The sequence below is a fragment of the Cetorhinus maximus genome, chromosome X (genome assembly GCF_964194155.1).
Source record: "Cetorhinus maximus chromosome X, sCetMax3.hap1.1, whole genome shotgun sequence".
NCBI lineage: Eukaryota > Metazoa > Chordata > Chondrichthyes > Lamniformes > Cetorhinidae > Cetorhinus > Cetorhinus maximus.
The window spans coordinates 16,688,607-16,711,195 of NC_135917.1; the positions used below are offsets into that span (position 1 = coordinate 16,688,607).

A 22,589-nucleotide genomic window follows, 5' to 3' on the forward strand; every position below is an offset into this window, starting at 1 on the left:
GCTGTCACAGGGGGTGGGTGAGGTGAGTAGTATAACTACATTCCAGAGGAAGCTAGGTAAGCACAAGGGCGAGAAAGGGCTGGAAGGTTATGGTGATAGTGACAGATGAAGGAGGGTGTGGATAAGGTTTGTGTGCAGTGTAAAAACCACACTGGATCATTTGGACTGGTTTCTGTGCTGTGTGTAACACAATTTAATTCCAGTGAACCTGCACTGCACCCACTCCAAGGCCAATATGTCCTTCCTGAGGTGCAGTGCCCAATACTAAACGCAGTTACTGCAGATTGGGTCCGTCCAAGACTCTGTACAACCAAAGCATCACTTCCTCCCCTTTGTATTCCAGCCCTCTCGAAATAAAGGCCAACATTCCATTAGCCTTATTATTGAACCTAAACGGAGAGAATAAACAAGGGTAACCCAGCAGATGTAATATATGTAGGTTTCCAAAAGGCCTATGATGAATAAGATCAAAGCATCAAGAAAAAGGGGAACAACTCGACAGGGATAGTTAACACTAGGGAGGACTGCAACAAATCACAATAGGATATCAACAAACGACAGAAAGGGCGTATAATTGGCAAATGAATTTCAGGTCAGAGAATCGGCAAAGAAAATAAGGAGGTTGATCATTATTTAGAAAATAAGACATTAAATGGATAGAGGAAGAAAGGAATCTCAGAGCACAAATACACAAATAATACAGTAACGACATGGGTTAGCAAGGCCATAAAAAGCAAGCCAAACACTAGGCTTTATTTCTAAAGGGATCGAATTGAAAAGGAGGGAAGTTATGCTAAACCAATATCGAACCTTGAGTACTGTGTCAGTTCTGGTCACCCTATTACAAAAAGGATATAGAGGCACTGGAGAGGGTGCAGAGAAGATTTACAAGGATGATCCCAGAAATGTGAGTTTTCATATCAGGAAAGGATTGACAGGCTGGGTCTCTTTTCTCTTGAAAACAGAAGGCTGAGGGGGTGACCTAATAGAGGTCTTTAAAATTCTGAAAGGTTTTGATCGAGTGGATACAGAGAGAATGTTTCCTCTTGTGGGGAAGAGCAGAACTAGAAGCCATCAATATAAGATAGACACCAAGAAACCCAATAGGGAATTCAGAGGAAACCTCTTTACCCAGAGAGTGGTGGGAATGTGGAACTCACTACCACAGGGAGTGGCTGAAGTGAATAGTGTAGATGTATTTAAGGGAAAACTAGACAAGTATATGAGGGAGAAGGGATCAAAGGGTTACAATGATAGATTTCGATGAGGAAAGATGGGAGGAGGCTCAAGTGAAGCATAAACACCAGTATTGCCCATTTGGGTTGAATGGCCTGTTTTTGTGCTGTATATTCAATGTAACTTGCTCACTATCTTTTAGTGAATTGTTTACCTCGAAAACTGAATCCCTTTGCCTGTCCACAGTTCTGAGTTTTACCATGAAGAAAATATTCCAATTTGTCATTCTCGGGTCCAAAGTGGATAATATTATACTTCCTCACATTGAACTCCAACTGTGACAGTTTTCCCCACTCACTCATTCCACCAATGTCTCTTTGGAGCTCCCTGCTCCCATCTCCACAACTTACTACACATCCTAATTTAGTGCAAACGTGCAAACACAACTTCTCTATTTCTTCATCCGTCTCTAAGATGAGATGTTAAACGGAGGTCTTGGGCTGGGTGGATGTAATCCCGTGGCACTATTTGGAAGAAGAGCAGGGGAGTTCCCCCCGCCCGGTGTCCTGGCCAGTATTTATCCCTCAATCAACATCACAAAAAACAGATCATCTGGTCATTTCTGCTTGTGGGAACTTGCTGTGCACTAATTGGCTGCCACATTTCCTATATTACAATAGTGAGTACACCTCAAAAGTACTTCATTGGCTGTAAAGTGCTTTGAGACATCTAGTGGTTGTAAAAATAAACACAAGTCTTTCCTTTTATCATCCAAGGACTTAATATATATTGGGAAAAGCTAAGGTCCTGATAGAGAGTTGGGGATAGAAAAATGCCTGTCAGGAAGAGCTAAGAGGTTGGATTGTGTTGTTTGTACCCATTTATCCCCATCACAGGTTAGCCACATGATTGCATTTAAATTTGATTGGAGGGGTTTTATTCTCAGGGGGACTGATTGGAACTGGTGGGATGATAGGAACCGAAGGTTGCTGGTGTGCAGCTCTGTAACTGGGGTGGGTGGCGGGGGAGAAAGGGCCAAGAACACTGAGGGCCCTCCACAAGCACCGAGAAGCTGAACTGTCATCTCTGTCCCTGACGCTCCAACAACACGTCACCTATTGCCAGTATTTAATATGAGTTTGGACATGCAGCTGGCACAGTGCCCAGGACTCAGAAACGTTTCCAAGAACATTTTCACAGATTCAAGTGGATGGTTTCCTTCTTGTCTTCCTTTGTGGCTGTACTTCTCTCTCAAATAAAGATTTGACCACTTGTTTGTAGAGAAACCAGTTTCGAAAAGAAGCTGCCATTTTGATGATGTGCAGAGCGGTTGCAGTATCTCTGTTAGAGATGTGAAACAACGCAGGGGATTGGAGCGCCTGTCTCATTGTGTTTATTAGAAACTATCAGGTTCCAGAAAGATTTCTCCACAGCTCAATGCGAGCTCATTATAAATGGAAGGAGTAATTTGACAAGGAAGTGTTCAATGAACGGCATGACCCTAGGAAGTTCTGAGGAACAAAGGGACCTTGGCGTGTGTGTCCATAGATCTCTGAAGGTGGAGGGGCATGTTAGTGGGGTGGTGAAAAAGGCATATGGGACACTGGCCTTTATCAATCGAGGCATAGATTACAAAAGTAGGGAGATCATGTTGGAGTTATATAGAACCTTGGTGAGGCCACAGCTGGAGTACTGTGTGCAGTTCTGGTCACCACATTATAGGAAGGATGTGATTGCACTGGAGGGGGTGCAGAGGAGATTCACCAGGATGTTGCCTGGGATGAAACATTTAAGTAATGAAGAGAGGTTGGGTAGACTTGGGTTATTTTCGTTGGAGCAGAGAAGACTGAGGGGTGACCTGATCGAGGTGTACAAGATTATGAGGGGCTTGGACAGGGTGGATAGGGAGCAGCTGTTCCCCTTAGTTGAAGGGTCAGTCACGAGGGGACACAAGTTCAAGGTGAGGGGCAGGAGATTTAGGGGGAATGTGAGGAAAAACTTTTTTACCCAGAGGGTGGTGACGGTCTGGAATGCGCTGCCTGGGAGGGTGGTGGAGGCGGGTTGCCTCACATGCTTTAAAAAGTACCTGGATGAGCACTTGGCACATCATAACATTCAAGGCTATGGGCCAAGTGCTGGTAAATGGGATTAGGTAGGTCAGTCAGGTGTTTCTCACATGTCAGCGCAGACTCGATGGGACGAAGGGGCTCTTCTGCACTGTGCGATTCTGTTAAAAAACACATTGAATCAAAAGTGGGACTTCAATCTTCTCTTATTCCTTTGAAGTTTCTTCAAACACCACCTACTTGTTCATCCTCTTTCCGATATTCTCACAAGGTCATGATCAAGATTATCTCCGACTCGGATTCCATCTTTCCTAGGATCTCAGAACGATAGACCCTCCCTTAGTCTCCCCTCCCTCCTGCAGTGTTCCCCTGCATTATTCAACCCACACAGCAGGCCCTTCACTTAAGCTTCAAGAGAATAAAATCAATGCCTTCAACTTTGAGTCATTAAAAAATTATATTTATATTTCCAGTCAGGCAGAAAGTTCGAAACAAACCCTAGTTCTGTAACAAGCAATTTAAATATTATATGAACTCAGTTTCTAACTTCACTCGTTACCAGGGGGATTTTCAAGATGGCTGGAGGCGCCTGCAGAGAATGTCGGGACCCTGGCCCTCTGCCCAAGGGGGGGAGGGGATGGTCATGGGCTGAAAGATTGGAGGGGGTGAATAAAGATTGGAAGGGGTGAAAGGGGTGAAGAGGGGTTAAGTCAGGGCTGAAGAGGGGCAGGGTGATGAAGAAGGGGTGAAGGAGTGTGAAGGGCTGCCCCCAGTGTCTTTGGAATCAGGCTCTATTTCCAATATTCCAAATCTCTGGAGCAAGGGAAAGCAGAAAGGTGGAGGAGCAGCACTGGGACATGGAATGGTTTGCTCCAGGTTTCATTATTTCAAAAGCCCATTACTTGATTCTACAGATCAGTGGGAATGAGCAATATCTTCAATGACAGGGCTCCCAGTCCGTGTTTCCAGTGTTAGATTGTTTGGCTGAACATCACATCAATTGATCTTAAACATGAATAACGGGTGAACCCATCTTCACCATTTTTAAAATGAAGCTCTTAATGGGGCATTGCCTTCCCAAAAAACCCTTTAATAAAACATCTGAAAGAGCCAGGGAGGCAGACATGGTCTAATGATCCCATAGGCAATCTTAGCTGCCCTCTGAAATGACCTAGCAAGCCACTCAATTGTATCCAACCAGTACAAAGTCTAAAAGGAATGAAACCGGACGGCCCACCCGGCATCGATCGAGGCACCGGAAACGACAACAGCAAACTCAGCCCTGTCAACTCTGCAAAGTCCTCCTTACTAACATCTTGGGGCTAGTGCCAAAATTGGGAGAGCTGTCTCACAGACTAGTCAAGCAACAGCCTGACATAGTCATCCTCACAGAATCACACCTTACAGATAATGTCCCAGACACCACCATCACCATCCCTGGGTATGTCCTGTCCCACCGGCAGGACAGACCCAGCAGAGGTGGCAGCACAGTGGTATACAGTCGGGAGGGAGTTGCCTTGGGAGTCCTCAACATCGACTCTGGGACCCATGAAGTCTCATGGCATCAGGTCAAACATGGGCAAGGAAACCTCCTGCTGATTACCACGTACCCCCCTCCCTAAGCTGATGAATCAGTGCCCCTCCATGTTGAACACCACTTGGAGGAAGCACTGAGGGTGGCAAGGGTGCAGAATGTACTCTGGGTGGGGGACTACTTCAATGTCCATCACCAAGAGTGGCTCAATAGCACCACAACTGACTAAGCTGGCCGAGTCTTAAAGGACATAGCTGCTAGACCGGTTTTTCCAGGTATTTTTGTTTTTGTTTTGGATTTCCAGCATCCGCAGTTTTTTGCTTTTAACATAGCTGCTAGACTGGGTCTGCGGCAGGAGGCGAGGGAACCAACAAGAGGGAAAAACATACGTGGCCTCATCCTCACCAACCTGCCTGCCACAGATGCATCTGTCCATGACAGTATCAGTAGGAGTGACCACCACACAGTCATTGTGGAAACAAAGTCCCGCCTTCACATTGAGGATACCCTCCATCGTGTTGTGTGGCACTACCACTATGCGAAATGGGATAGATTCAGAACAGATCTAGGAACTCAAGACTGGACATCCATGAGGTGCTGTGGGCCATCAGCAGCAGCAGAATTGCACTTAACCACAATCTGTAACCTCATGGCCCAGCATATCCCCCACTCTACCATTACCATCAAGCCAGGGGATCAACCCTGGTTCAATGAAGAGTGCAGGAGGGCATGCCAGGGGCAGCACCAGGCATACCTAAAAATGAGGTGTCAACCTGGTGAAGCTATAACACAGGACTACCTGTGTGCCAAACAGCATAAACAGCAAGCAATAGAGAGAGCTAAGCGATCCCACAACCAACGGGTCAGATCTAAGCTCTGCAGTCCTGCCACATCCAGTCATAAATGGTGGTGGATAATTGAACAACTCACTGGAGGAGGAAGCTCCACAAATATCCCCATCCTCAATGATGGGGGAGCCCAGCACATCAGTGCAAAAGATAAGGCTGAAGCATTTGCAACAATCTTCAGCCAGAATTGCCGAGTGGATGATCCATCTTGGCCTCCTCCGGAGGTCCCCAGCATTACAGATGCCAGTCTTCAGCCAATTCGATTCACTCCACTTGATATCATGAAATGGCTGAAGGCACTGGATAGTGCAAAGGCTATGGGCCCTGACAATATTCCGGCAATAGTACTGAAGACTTGTGCTCCAGAACTTGTCGCGCCCCTAGCCAAGCTGTTCCAGTACAGCTACAACACTGGCATCTACCCAACAGTGTGGATAATTGCCCAGGTATGTCCTGTACACAAAAAGCAGGACAAATCCAACCCGGCCAATTACCGCCCCCCATCAGTCTACTCTCCATCAACAGTAAAGTGATGGAAGGGATCATCGACAGTGCTTTCAAGTGGCACTTGCTTAGCAATAACCTGCTCACTGATGCCCAGTTTGGGTTCCACCAGGGCCACTCAGCTCCAGACCTCATTACAGTCTTGGTTCAAACATGGACAAAAGAGCTGAACTCCTGAGGTGAGGTGAGAGTGACTGCCCATGACATCAAGGCAGCATTTGACTGAGTGTGGCATCAAGGAGCCCGAGCAAAACTGGAGTCAATGGGAATCAGGGGGAAAACTCTCCGCGGGTTGGAGTCATACCTAGCACAAAGGAAGATGGTTGTGGTTCTTGGAGGTCAGTCATCTCAGCTCCAGGCCATCACTGCAGGAGTTTGTCAGGGTAGTGTCCGAGGCCCAACCATCTTCAGCTGCTTCATCAATGACCTTCCCTCCATCATAAGGTCAGAAGTGGGGATGTTCACTGATGATTGCACAATGTTCAGCACCATTCGCGACTCCTCAGATACTGAAGCAGTCCATGTCCAAATGCAGCAAGAGCTGGACAGTATCCAGACTTGGGCTGACAAGTGGCAAGTAACATTCGCACCACACAAGTGCCAGGCAATGACCATCTCCAACAAGAGAGAATCTAATCATCGCCCCTTGATGTTCAATGGCATTACCATCGCTGAATCCCCCATTACAACATCCTAGGGGTTACCATTGACCAGAAACTGAACTGGACTAGCCATATAAATACTATGCCTACAAGAGCAGGTCAGAGGCTGGGAATCCTGCAGAGAGCAACTCACTTCCTGACTCCCCAAAGCCTGTCCATTATCTACAAGGCACAAGTCAGGAGTGTGATGGAATACTCCCCACTCGTCTGGATGAGTGCAGCTCCCACAACACTCAGGAAGCTCGACACTATCCAGAATAAAGCAGCCCGCTTGATTGGCACCCCATCCACAAATATTCTCTCCCTCCACCAGCAATGCACAGTAGCAGCAGTGTGTACCATCTACAAGATGCACTGCAGCAACTCACCAAGGCTCCTTCGATAGCACCTTCCAAACCCACGACCACTACCATCTAGAAGGACAAGGGCAGCAGACACATGGGAACACCACCACCTGGAAGTTCCCCTCCAAGCCACTCACCATCCTGACTTGGAAATATATCGCCGTTCCTTCACTGTCGCTGGGTCAAAATCCTGGAACTCCCTCCCTAACAACACTGTGGATGTACCTACACCACATGGACTGCAGTGATTCAAGAAGGCAGCTCACCACCACCCTCTCAAGGGGCAATTAGGGATGGGCAATAAATGCTGGCACAGCCAGCGACACCCACATCCCATGAACGAATATTAAAAAATGGCAAAATACACTGGAGGAAGTGATACAGAGGTTTTCCCCAGACCTCAGTACTGGGACCCCTGCTTTCATGATCTATATTAAAGACCTATACTTGGGTGTACAAAGCACAAATTCAAAATTTACCAGTGATACAAATCTTAGAAGTATTGTGAACTGTGAGGAGGATAGTGTAGAACTTCAAAAGGACAGAGACAGGATGGTGGAATGGGCAGACAAATAGCAGATGAAAGTTGTGTAAAGTGATTCAGTTTGAAGAACATGGGGAGACAATATAAAATAAAGGGTACAATTCTCAAGGGGGTGTGGGAGCAGAGGGACCAGGGGGTAGGTGCGCATAAATCATTGAAGGTAGCAAGAAAGGTTGAGAAAGTGGTTAATAAAGCAAATAGGATCCTGGGTTTTATAAATAGGGGCATAGAGTACAGAAGCAAGGAAGTTCTGATGAACCCATATAAAACACAGGTTTGGCATCAAATGGAGTCATCTGTTCAATTTTGGACTCTGCACTTTAGGAAAGATGTGAAGGCATTGGAGAGGGTGCAGAAAAGATTAACAGGATTGGTTCCAGGGATGAGGAGCTTTAGTTATGAAGACATTTGGAGAAGTTGGGACTGTTCTCCTTAGAGAAGAGAAGGTTGAGAGGAGATTTGATAGAGGTATTCAAAATCATGAGGAGTCTGGATAGAATAGATATGGAGAAACTGTTCTCATTAGTGGAAGGATCAAGAACCAGAGAACAGTGATTTAAGGTGATTGGTAAAAGAAGCAATAGTGACCTGAGTAAAAACCTTTTTCCTCAGCGAGTGGTTAGGAGTTGGTTTCAGCAAATATTTGGCAGATGGAGTATAATGTGGGAAAATGTGAGGTTGTCCACTTTGGGAAGAATAGAAAAACAATGTTATTTAAATAGAGAGAGACTGCAGAATGCTGCAGTACAGAGGGATCTGGGTGTCCTGGTACATGAATCACAAGAAGTTCACATACAGGTACAGCAAGTGATTAGGAAGGGAAATGCAATATTGGGGTTTATTGCAAGGGGGATGGAGTATAAAAGTAGGGAGGTTTTGTTACAGCTGTACAGAGCATTGGTGAGACCACACCTACAGTACTGTGTATAGTTTTGATCTCCGTATTTAAGGAGGGATATACTTGCATTGGAAACAGTTCAGAGAAGGTTCACTGGGCTGATTCCTGGGATGAAGGGGTTTGTCTTATGAGGAAAGGTTGAACAGGTTGGGTCTAGACCCATCGGTGTTTAGAAGAATGAGAGGTGATCTTATTGAAACATATCAGATTCTGAGGGGATTTGACAGGGTGGGTGCTGGGAGAATGATTCCCCTCATGGGAGAGTCTAGAACCGGGGGTGGGGAGACACAGTTTCAGAATAAGGAGTCTCCCATTTCAGATGGAGATGAGGAGGAATTTCCTCTCTCAGAGGATCATTAGTCTATGGAATTCTCTCCCCCAGAGAGCAGTGGAGGCTGGGTCATTGAATATATTCAAGGCTGAGTTACAGGTTTTTAATCGACAAGGGAGTCGAGGGTTATGGGGGATGGGCAGGAAAGTGAAGTTAAGGCCACAGTCAGATCAGCCATGATCGTATTGAATAGCGGAGCAGGCTCGAGGGGCCGAATGGCCTACTCCTGTTTCTATTTCTTCTGAGTTTGTGATCTTATGAGGATCTGGAATATGCTGCCTGAGTGTATGGTGGAGGCAGATTTAATGGTGCTCATGAAGAGAGGAAACTTGCAGGGCTGTGGGGACAGGGAGGGAGAGTGGGATGAGGTGATTTGCTCTTGCAGAGAGCTGGCAGGGACAGGATGGGCCCAATGGCCTCCTTCTGTGCTTGAACTATTCTATGATGCTTTGCTAAGCTTCAATCCAATTTACATCTTTGTGTTTGCAATAAAAGTTTGCTCGTTCTGGTGAAACCCCCTTCAATTAAATACTTTGAACATCAGTCTGGGCGATTCAGATCCCCAACTTAAAGGGCCCTTTACAAGAACCCAAATTAGTGAGAGAGGACCTTGTGCTGCTGGGGTGAAGGCTCTCTGTGCACTGAGCTGGACTGTGCACTGAGTGACTGGGTTATTCTGAGCTGAAGGTAAAGCTATCTGAGCGCAGCTAAATGTGGATCATTGCAATGGGCAGCGAGAATGACACACACACACTGACCATCCTGACTGCGAGGAAACTTTCACTCAATTGGCAAAGTTTAAAACTTACACATTCTTTACTCCTTATTGTAAAAGACAGTTAGACCAAGCTCAAAACTCTCCACGTTGAAAAGCAACCGGATTTAACGTCAGTCCCCGGGTCAGCAACAAGTTTCTCTCTCTCAATGTAACCAACCTTTTGCGTTCTCCACTTTTGGGCCGTTGGAAGAGTTTCGGAGAATGTTCCGTTCCCAAGTCGCTGTTCAGGGTGTGTTTGCCCCCCCCTGACTGTGAGGGGCGGGGGTCCTGTAGCTGGTGAAGTTGTGTCTGCCCCGCACTCCACTCGCTGCTGCATTGCCTTTACAGGCTCGCCATCCCGGGACACGGCTGACTGCGGGTAATTGGAGCCGCACAGCTTCACACTCAGGCAGCAATGAATGGGCCCTTCCCTCGGGAACCGCCAGGACAACACTGGGAAGGCACAGGTCGGGACAAGGGTCTGGACTTTCTGCCATGGGATGTAAGTAAGCGTTTAAAGGCAACAGTTTGATCAATGGGTTCTGGTGATGTCGAGTTTGTAACGGTTATTTGATCCATCTGAAGGTATTATAGCCAGAAATCAATCCATCAGTTTCATTCTACTTAATACAGACAGAGCACACACACACAGACACACAGGGACAGACACACACACACACAGGGACAGACACACACACACACACAGACACACAGAGACAGACACACACAGAGACAGACACACACACACACAGGGACAGACACACACACACACAGACACACAGGGACAGACACACACACACACAGGGACAGACACACACACAGAGACAGACACACACACACAGACACACAGGGACAGACACACACACACACAGGGACAGACACACACACACACACAGACACACAGGGACAGACACACACACACACAGGGACAGACACACACACAGAGACAGACACACACACACACAGACACACAGGGACAGACACAGAGACAGACACACACAGAGACAGACACACACACAGGCGCACACACACAGACAGACACACAGGCACACAGAGACAGAAACACACAGACACACAGGCACACACACGCAGACATACACACACACAGACAGACAGACACAGACAGAGAGACATGCACACAGACAGACGGACAGACACACACAGGCACACACACACAGACAGACACACAGGCACACACAGACAGGCACACAGACAGACACACTCACACACACACAGGCACACACACGCAGACATACACACACACAGACAGACACACACAGACAGAGAGACATGCACACAGACAGACAGACAGACACACACAGGCACACAGACACACACACAGGCAGACACAGAGAGACAGGCACACACACACACACACAGACAAACAGACACACGCAGACACACAGACACACACACAGGCACACACACATACACAGAAACAAACATGCAGACAGACACACATACACAGACACACAGAGACACAGACACAGACAGAGAGACACACAGACAGACACACACACAAACACATAGACAGACACACACACACAGACAGAGAGACAGGCACACAGACAGGCACACAGACAGGCACACAGACAGACACACAGACAGACACACAGACAGACACACACACAGGCACACAGGCAGACACAGAGAGACAGGCACACACACAGACAGACACACACAGGCAGACACACACAGACAGACACACACAGTCACACACACACACAGACACATACACGCATAAACAGACAGACACACAGACACACAGACAGACACACAGGCAGAGAGACAGGCACACAGACACACACAGACAGGCGCACACACACACAGGCACACAGACAAACACAGACAGGCACACACACACAGACACACGCATATACACAGACAGACACACATAGACAGACACACACACACACAAACAGACACACACAGACAGACATAGACACACAAACACAGCCAAACACACAGACAGACACACACAGACACACACACACACACACAGACAGACTCACACAGGCACACAGACAGACACAGACAGAGAGACAGGCACACACACAAAGGCAGACACACTCAAACACACATAGACAGACACACAGACACACACACATGGACAGGCACACACACAGACATGTGCACACACACAGCCACACACTCAGACACAGAGACACACAAACAGACACACACACACACACACAGACACACAAACAAACAGACAGACACACACACACATACACACACACAGACAGACACAGACAGAGAGACAGGCACACAGACACACACACACATAGAGACACAGAGACAGGCACACACACAGACAGACACATGCACACACACACACATGCACACACACAGGCACACAGAGACACACACAGACAGACACATGCAGACAAGCACACACACGCACAAACAGACAGACAGACACACAGACAGATAGACGGACATACACACACACACACACATATCCACACACAGACACACAGACAGACAGATACAGACAGGGAGATGGGCACACAGACACACACAGAGACAGACACACACATGCAGACAAACACACAGACAGACACACAGACACACACGCAGACAGACAGACACACGCACAGAGACAGACTTTCCCAATCCTCTGGCTTACCACTAATCTTTGCCACATTGCATGTTTTTTTGTTCAATTTGATACTATCCTAAATTTCCTTGGTTAACCATAGTTGGTTTATCCCCTTCCTAGAATCCTTCTTCCTCACTGGGACATGTCTTTGTTGTGAGTCACAAACTATTTTCTTAAACATCTGCCACTGTTCATCAACCGTCTTTTCTGCTAAACTCCTTTCCCAGTCCACTCCAGCCAACTCTGCCCTCATTCCTTTGTAATTACCCTTATTTAAGTTTATCACAGTTGTTTCTGACCCAAGTTTCTCTCTCTCAAACTGAATGCTAAATTCAACCATGTTATGGTCACTGTTTCCTAAGGGGTCTTTTACTCTGAGGTCATTTATTAAACCTTCCTCATTACACATTACCAGATCCAAAATAGCCTGATCCCTGGTTGGATCCACAACATATTGTTCCAGGAAACTGTCCCGAATACAGTCTATGAATTCTTGTTCATGGCCACCTCTGCCAATTTCATTTTCCCAATCTACATGAAGATTAAAATCACCCATGGTTAATGTACTGCCTGTTTTACATGCCCTCATTGTCTCCTGATTTATTCTCTGTCCTACAGTATAGCTACTGTTAGGGGGCCTATAGACTACTCCCACCAATGTCTTCTTCCCCTTGTTATTTCTTACCACCACCCATTTGGATTCCACATCTTCCGATCCAAGATAATTTCTTGCTAACATACATATTCCACCTCGTACTAACAAAGCTACCCCACCACCCTTTCCTTCCTGCCTGTCCTTTTGAAAAGTCACATACCCCTGAATATTTAGTGCCCAGGTTTGATCTCCTTGTAACCACGTCTCCGTAATGGCTAAAAGATCATATCCATTAACCTCTATTTGTGCTGTTAATTCATTTATTTTGTTCTGAATGCTACGTGCATTTAAGTAGAGCCATTAAGTTAGCATTTTTACCATTTTTCCCCCCTTTGACCCTATTTGCTGCTGTTTTTATGTACACACACACACCATCTACAAACACACACACACACACACACACAGATCATCCAAACGCACAGACACACAGATCATTTACACACAGACCATCCACACACATACCATCTACAGACACAGACACACACACATCATCCACATACACAGAGCATCTACATACATAAACACACACACACAGACCATCTACACACACACACCATACACACACACACACACACACACACAAACAGAGACCATACACACACACACAGACACATGCACACATAAACTTACACAGGCACATACACAGACTATCCACACACAGATAGACACACACAGACAGACAGATAGGCACAGACAGACAAATACACACACACAGATACACCTACGTGCACACGCACACAGACATACAGATAGTCACAGAAATCAGAGAAAAGCAGAGTGGAAACATCCCTTCCTTCTTCTGAAACACAGAAGCATATTATAAGATAAAAGTAAAATATTGCAGATGCTGGAAATCTCAAACAAAAACAGGAAATGCTGGAAAAACTCAGCAGGTCTGACAGCATCTGCGGAGGGAAAAAACACAGCTAACGTTTTGAGTACTTATGACTCTTCTTCAGAGCAGAAGATAAAAGCAAAATACTGCGGATGCTGTAATAGTGCTGAACATTGTACAATCATGTGTGTGCTCTGAAGAAGAGTCAAAAGGACTCAAAACGTCAACTCTGTTTTTTCTTCCACAGATTCCATTAGACCTGCTGAGTTTTTTAAGCATTTTCTGTTTTTGAAGCATACAATAAGGTTGGACACAAGAAGACCAGCTCCATGGGCCTGCACTATACAGTTTGAATGCTTTGTACATCCTGTCAAAATCCTCCTTATCTCTGAGTTCCCAGGCTGTCTCGAGGAGGTGACGACAAATCACATCAACAAACCCAAAGTCACTTAGGGAAACATTTTCTCTCTGATCTCTCCAGCTATTAGAAACTCATCCAGGAGACCACACTGTCCAGGACGTATACCACCTGAAGGAATGGCGATATAGTTCCAAGTCAGGATGGTGAGTGGTTTGGAGGAATCTTCTGGCTAAGGATCCTTGGTGAGTTCCTGCAGTGCATCTTGTAGATGGTACACACTGCTACCACTGTGCGTTGGTGGTGGAGGGAGTGAATGTTTGTGGATGGGGTGCCAATCAAGCGGCTGCTTTGTCCTGGATGGTGTTGAGCTTCTTGAGTGTTGTTGGAGCTGCACTCATCCAGGCAAGTGGAGAGTATTCCATCACACTCCTGACTTGTGTCTTGTAGATAGTGGACAGGCTTTGGGGAGACAGGAGGTGAGTTATTGACTGCAGGATTCCTAACCTCTGACCTGCTCTTGTAGCCACACTATTTATATGGCTGGGCCAGTTCAGTTTCTGGTCAATGGTAACCCCCCACCAGGATGTTGATAGTGGGGGATTCAGTGATGGTAATGCCATTGAACGTCAAGGGGTGATGGTTAGATTCTCTCTTGTTGGAGATGGTCATTGCCTGGCACTTGTGTGGCGTGAATGTTACTTGCCACTTGTCAGCCCAAGTCTGGATATTGTCCAGGACTTGCTGCATTTGGACATGGACTGCTTCAGTATCTGATGAGTCGCGAATGGTGCTGAACATTGTGCAATCATCAGCAAACATCTCCACTCCTGCCCTTATGATGGAAGGAAGGTCATTGATGAAGCAGCTGAAGATGGTTGGGCCGAGGACACTACCCTGAGGAACTCCTGCAGTGATGTCCTGGAACTGAGATGATTGACTTCCAACAACCACAACCATCTTCCTTTGTGCTAGGTATGACTCCAACCAGTGGAGAGTTTTCCCCCTGATTCCCATTGACTCCAGTTTTGCTAGGGCTCCTTGATGCCACACTCAGTCAAATGCTGCCTTGATGTCAAGGGCAGTCGCTCTCACCTCACCTCGGGAGTTCAGCTCTTTTGTCCATGTTTGAACCAATGAGGTCAGGAGCTGAGTGGCCCTGGCGGAACCCAAACTGGGCATCAGTGGGCAGGTTATTGCTAAGTAAGTGCCGCTTGATAGCACTGTTGATGACCCCTTCTATCACTTTACTGATGATGGAGAGTAGACTGATGAGGCGGTAAGTGGCTGGGTTGGATTTGTGCTGCTTTTTGTGTACAGGACATAACTGTGCAATTTTCCACATAGTTGGGTAGATGCCAGTGTTGTAGCTGTACCGGAACAGCTTGGCTAGGGGCACGGCAAGTTCTGGAGCACAAGTCTTCAGTACTATTGCCAGAATATTGTCAGGGCCCATAGCCTTTGCAGTATCCAGTGCCTTTACTCATTTCTTGATATCATGTGGAGTGAATCGAATTGGCTGAAGACTGGCACCTGTGATGCTGGGGACCTCCGGAGGAGGCCGAGATGGATCATCCACTCGGCAATTCTGGCTGAAGATTGTAGCAAAATGCTGCAGCCTTATCTTTTGCACTGATGTGCTGGGCTCCCCCATCATTGAGGATGGGGATATTTGTGGGGCCTTCTCCTCCAGTGAGTTGTTTAATTGTCCACTGCCACTCATGACTGGATGTGGCAGGACTGCAGAGCTTAGATCTGATCTGTTGGTTGTGGGATCGCTTAGCTCTGTCTATCACTTGCTGTTTATGCTGTTTGGCACGCAAGTTGTCCTGTGTTATAGCTTCACCAGGTTGACACCTCATTTTTAGGTATGCCTGGTGTTGCTCCTGGCATGCCCTCCTGCACTCTTCATTGAACCAGGGTTGATCCCCTGGCTTGATGGTAATGGTAGAGTGGGGGATATGCTGGGCCATGAGGTTACAGATTGTGTTCGAGTACAATTCTGCTGCTGCTGATGGCCCACAGTGCCTCATGGATGCCCAGTCTTGAGTTGCTAGATCTGTTTGAAATCTATCCCATTTAGCACGGTGGTAGTGCTACACAACACGATGGAGGGTATCCTCACTGTGAAGGTGGGACTTTGTCTCCACAATGACTGTGTGGTGGTCACTCCTACCGATACTGTCATGGACAGATGCATCTATGGCAGGCAGGTTGGTGAGGATGAGGCCACGTATGTTTTTCCCTCTTGTTGGTTCCCTGGGTTGCAGATCCAGTCGAGCAGCTATGTCCTTTAGGACACGGCCAGCTCGGTCAGTAGCTTGACAAATCTACTGGAATTTTTCGAGGATGTAACTAGTAGAGTTGATGAGGAGGAGCCAGTGGATGTGGTTTATTTGGACTTTCAGAAAGCCTTCGACAAAGTCCCACATGAAAGATTGGCGTGTAAAATTAAAGTGCATGGGATTGAGGGTAGTGTATTGAGATGGATAGAAAACTGGTTGGCAGACAGGAAACAAAGAGTAGGAATAAACGTGTCTTTTTCCGAATGGCAGGCAGTGACTAGTGGGGTACCGCAGGGATCGGTGCTGGGACCCCAGTTATTCACAATATATATGAATGATTTAGATGAGGGAACTAAATGTAATATCTCCAAATTTGCAGGTGACACAAAGCTGGGTGGGAGGGTGAGCTGTGAGGAGGATGCAGAGATGCTTCAGTGTGATTTGGACAAGCTGAGTGAGTGGGAAAATGCATGGCAGATGCAGTATAATGTGGATAAATGTGAGTTTATCCACTTTGGTAGCAAAAACAGGAAGACAGATTATTATCTGAATGGCTATAAATTGAGAGAGGGGAATGTGCAATGAGACCTGGGTGTCCTTGTACACCAGTCGCTGAAGGTAAGCACGCAGGTGCAGCAGGCGGTAAAGAAGATAAATGGTATGTTGGCCTTCATAGCCAGAGGATTCGAGTACAGGAACAGGGATGTCTTGCTGCAATTGTACAGGGCCTTGGTGAGACCACACCTGGAATATTGTGTGCAGTTTTGGTCTCCTTATCTGAGGAAGGATGTACTTGCTATAGAGGGAGTGCAGTGAAGGTTTACCCGACTGATTCCTGGGATGGTGGGACTGACATATGAGGAGAGATTGAGTCGATTAGGATTATATTCGCTGGAATTCAGAAGAATGAGGGGGGATCTCATAGAAACCTATAAAATTCTAACAGGACTAGACAGGGTAGATGCAGGAAGGATGTTCCTGATGGTGGGGGAGTCCAGAACCAGGGGTCACAGTCTGAGGATATGGGGTAGACCATTTAGGACTGAGATGAGGAGAAATATCTTCACCCAGAGAGGGGTGAGCCTGTGGAATTCGTTACCACAGAAAGTAGTTGAGGCCAAAACATTGTATGTTTTCAAGAAGGAGTTAGATATAGCTCTTGGGGCAAAAGGGATCAAAGGGTATGGGGAGAAAGCGGGAGCAGGCTATTGAGTTGGATGATCAGCCATGATCATAATGAATGGTGGAGCAGGCTCGAAGGGCCGAATGGCCTCCTCCTGCTCCTAGTTTCTATGTTTCTAGTGGTGCTACCGAGCCACTCTTGGTGATGGACATTGAAGTCCCCCACCCAGGGTACATTCTGCACCCTTGTCACCCTCAGTGCTTCCTCCAAGTGGTGTTCAACATGGAGGGGCACTGATTCATCAGCTGAGGGAGGGGGGTACGTGGTAATCAGCAGGAGGTTTCCTTGCCCATGTTTGACCTGTTGCCATGAGACTTCATGGGGTCCGGAGTCGATGTTGAGGACTCCCAGGGCAACTGTCTCCTGACTGTATACCACTGTGCTGCCACCTCTGCTGGGTCTGTCCTGCCGGTGGGACAGGACATACCCAGGGATGGTGATGGTGGTGTCTGGGACATTATCTGTAAGGTATGATTCTGTGAGGATGACTATGTCAGGCTGTTGCTTGACTAGTCTGTGGGACAGCTCTCCCAATTTTGGCACAAGCCCCCAGATGTTAGTAAGGAGGACTTTGCAGGGTCGACAGGGCTGAGTTTGCCGTTGTCGTTTCTGGTGCCTAGGTCAATGCCAGGTGGTCTGTCCAGTTTCATTTCTTATTAATTTGTTTTTAGCGCTTTGATACATTTCAGACCTCTGTTAAGAGTTACATGTAGGCCAGACCAGGTAAGGACGGCAGATTTCCCTCCCTAAGGGGCATTAGTGAACCAAATGGTATTTACAACAATGGACAATAGTTTCATAGTCATCATTAGACTTTTAATTCCAGATATTTCATTGAATTCATATCCCATGGTGGGATTTGAACCCAGGTCCCCAGAGCATTACACTGGGTCTCTGGAATCCCAGTCCAGTGACAATACCAGTACCCTATCACGCCCCCTTGAACCCACAGCCTCCTGGCCCACAGACAAGAGTATTACTCGCGGAGCCACAGCTGACATCGAGGTTATTTAGCACATTGTGCCTGTGCTGATTCTTTGAAAGAGCTATTCAATTAGATCCATTCTCCTGCTCTTTCCCCACAGCCCTGCAAATTATTCTCTTTCAAGTATTTTTCCAGCTGCCTTTTGAAAGTTCCTATTGAATCTGCTTCCACCGCCCTTTCAGGCAGCGCCTTCCAGATCACAACTGTCCTCATCTCCCCTCTGGTCCTTTTGTATAGTTCTTACATATCAATTTGACCACAATGCAAGCCACTTAATCATAGTGAAGCAGTTGTGAAGAACTGTGCAAGTATCACCTTTAAGAACCACACCAGATTCATATAACATAATAAGACAGTCCTGAACATCCAGGGAGCTCTCGCATAAAATTGGTGAACTCAAAGAATGGTGACAGAACACCACACAGAGGATGCAATCATCCCAGAAACCACCAGCATATTTGCCAGCAAAACAATGTAACAAACAGAACTAATCAAGGGCGAGTACACTGGTCCCAGGAGAACACTCATCTTTGATCAATACCCAGATCTCTCTTCAAGAGCTGGCTGGCCCAGTGGTAAGTTTACAGCTGGTTAGTGAAAAGAATGCTCAGGAATCTCGAGGTGGGTGTGTGAAATGTTATTTCCCTTAAAAGATTAATTTTTGAAACTTGTGTACATTTTGCAGTGTTTTGGAGTACACATTTAAATATTTCCTGATGTACACAAACACACCATCCAGACATCAACTGGGCACCCAGGTGACTAAGTAACTTTGACCAGTAAGTAGCACAGACCAGGACAGCCAACCAATCTATAAAGTCAGCCCACCACACTGAATCACAGAAATGCAGAATTGTTACAGTGCAGAAGGCCATTTGGCCCATCGAGTCTGCACCCACCAGCTCTCCAAATGAGCAACTCACCTAGTGCCATTTCCCTGCCTTTGCCCCATAACCCTACACATTCTTCCTCTTCAGAGAACAGACTAATTCTCTTTTGAATGCTTCAATTAAACCCACTTCCACCACACTTTCAGACAGTGTATTGCAATTCCTAAACACTCGATTGACCCTGTCTCCACCACACTCTCAGACAGTGCATTCCAGATCCTAACCACTCGATTGACCCTGTCTCCTCCACACTCTCAGAATCACAGAACAGAAGAGGCCCTTCAGCCCATCGAATCTGCACCGACACGTGAGAAACACCTGACCTACCTACCTAATCCCATTTACCAGCACTTGGCCCATAGCCTTGAATGTTATGATGTGCCAAGTGCTCATCCAGGTACTTATTAAAGGATGTGAGGCAACCCGCCTCCACCACCCTCCCAGGCAGCGCATTCCAGACCGTCACCACCCTCTGGGTAAAAAAGGTTTTCCTCACATCTCCCCTAAACCTCCTGCCCCTCACCTTGAACTTATGCCCCCTTGTGACTGACCCTTCAACTAAGGGGAACAGCTGCTCCCTATCCACCCTGTCCATGCCCCTCATAATCTTGTACACCTCGATCAGGTCGCCCCTCAGTCTTCACTGCTCCAACAAAAACAACCCAAGTCTATCCAACCTCTCTTCATAACTTAAATATTTCATCCCAGGCAACATCCTGGTGAATCTCCTCTGCACCCCCTCCAGTGCAATCACATCCTTCCTATAATGTGGTGACCAGAACTGCACACAGTACTCCAGCTGTGGCCTCACCAAGGTTCTATACAACTCCAACATGACCTCCCTACTTTTGTAATCTATGCCTCGATTGATAAAGGCAAATGTCCCATATGCCTTTTTCACCACCCCACTAACTTGCCCCTCCGCCTTCAGAGATCTATGGACACAGATGCCAAGGTCCCTTTGTTCCTCAGAACTTCCTAGTGTCATGCCGTTCATTGAATACTTCCTCGTCAAATTACTCCTTCCAAAGTGTATCACCTCACACTTTTCAGGGTTAAATTCCATCTGCCACATATCTGCCCATTTGACCATCCCGTCTATATCTTCCTGTAGCCCAAGACACTCAACCTCACTGTTAACCACCCGGCCAATCTTTGTGTCATCCGCAAACTTACTAATCCTACCCCCCACATTGTCATCTATGTCATTTATATAAACGACAAATAATAGGGGACCGAGCACAGATCTCTGTGGTACACCACTGGACACTGGCTTCCAGTCACTAAAGCATCCCTCTGTCATCACCCTCTGCCTCCTACAACTAAGCCAATTTTGAATCCACCTTATCAAATTACCCTGTATCCCATGTGCATTTGCCTTCTTTGAAGTCTCCCATGTGGGACCTTGTCAAAGGTTTTGCTGAAATCCATATAAACTACATCAACTACACTACCCTCATCTACACACCTGGTCACCTCCTCAAAAAATTCAATCAAATTTGTTAGGCATGACCTCCCTCTGACAAAGTCATGCTGACTATCCCTGATCAAATCTTGCCTCTCCAAGTCGAGATAGATACTCTCCTTCAGAACTTTCTCCAATAGTTTCCCCACCACTGACGTGAGACTCGCTGGCCTGTAGTTCCCTGGCTTATCTCTACAACCCTTCTTAAATAGTGGAACCACATTAGCCATTCTCCTGTCCTCTGGCACCTCCCCCGCGGCCAGAGAGGAATTAAAAATTTGGGTCAGAGCCCCTGCGATCTCCTTCCTTGCCTCCCTCAGCAGTCTGGGACACAAATCATCTGGACCTGAAGGTTTATCCACTTTTAAGCCTGCGAACACCTCCAATACCTTGTCACTCCCTGTATCAATTTGCTTAAGAACCTCGCAGTCTCTCTCCCCAAGTTCGATACTTTCATCCTCATTCTCTTGGGTGAAGACAGATGTGAAGAATTCATTCAACACTCTAGCGATGCCCTCTGGCTCCACCCATAGATTGCCCCCTTGGTCCCTTATGGGCCTTGCTCTTTCCCTACTCAGGCAACCACTCGATTGACCCTGTCTCCACCGCACTCTCAGACAGTGCATTCCAGATCCTAACCACTCGATTGACTCTGTCTCCACCACACTCTCAGACAGTGCATTCCAGACCCTAACCACTCGATTGACTCTGTCTCCACCACACTCTCAGACAGTGCATTCCAGACCCTGAACACTCGATTGACTCTGTCTCCACCACACTCTCAGACAGTGCATTCCAGATCCTAACCACTCGATTGACTCTGTCTCCACCACACTCTCAGACAGTTCATTCCAGATCCTAACCACTCGATTGACTCTGTCTCCACCACACTCTCAGACAGTGCATTCCAGATCCTAACCACTTGCTGTCTGAAAAAGTGTTTTCTCATAGCGCTCATATTGCTTCTTTTAGTAATTACTTTAAATCTGTTCCCTCTCCTTCTTGATCCTGTCACAAACTGGGAAGTTTCTCCCTATCTACTCACCAACCTATGTCCCTTTGAAGTTTAACACTATCCTCCTCACAGTTTACAATGCTTCCAAATTTTATATAATCCATACATTTTGAAGTTATTCCTGTACACCAACACCTAGGTGACTCAGAACATTCCCTGTGAAAACTAAGCACTCACTGGCAACTAACCTAGCTCTATCTTTTTATCCTTTATATTTACACCTTCTAGTTCTCTTCTCTTTATCCACTCAAATAACCTATCCACCCAAATAGAAATTATTCTGCTGGATCATTGTGAAAACCTCAATTATATCTGCTGAAACTCTACACTTCTCTAGTGAATAAAAGCTCCAAATCCCTAAGCCTGTCCTGATGATGAAGAGCCTTCAGAACAGGTTTCATTTTGGTTGCAATACCCTGGACCATCTCTGCAGCATCAAAGATTAAATCTGGACTTTTCTAGATATGACTCAATAAGCCCTTTTATGGGCAAGTATTGCTTCTCTTTTGAAGCATACCTAACTATACACTCTAACACCCTATTAACTTGCCCTTTGGACTTGTGACACTGGTCATGGACCTTTGAGAAAGCAAACGATACATTGGCCTTTATTACAAGAGGATTTGAGTACAGGAGTAAAGATACAATTATA

At 46.6% G+C, this 22,589-nt stretch overlaps 1 protein-coding gene across 1 annotated transcript in view; it reads right to left on the minus strand.

Annotated features, from left to right (window-relative positions):
* Window positions 1–9,925, minus strand: part of stac3 (SH3 and cysteine rich domain 3) — a 183,244-nt gene extending 173,319 nt beyond the window's left edge. Inside the window, exon 1 of the mRNA XM_078534498.1 lies at window positions 9,843–9,925. The gene's annotated coding sequence lies outside the window, so the exon portion shown is untranslated. The remainder of the gene's footprint in view (window positions 1–9,842) is intronic.
* Between the last annotated feature and the right edge of the window lie 12,664 nt (window positions 9,926–22,589).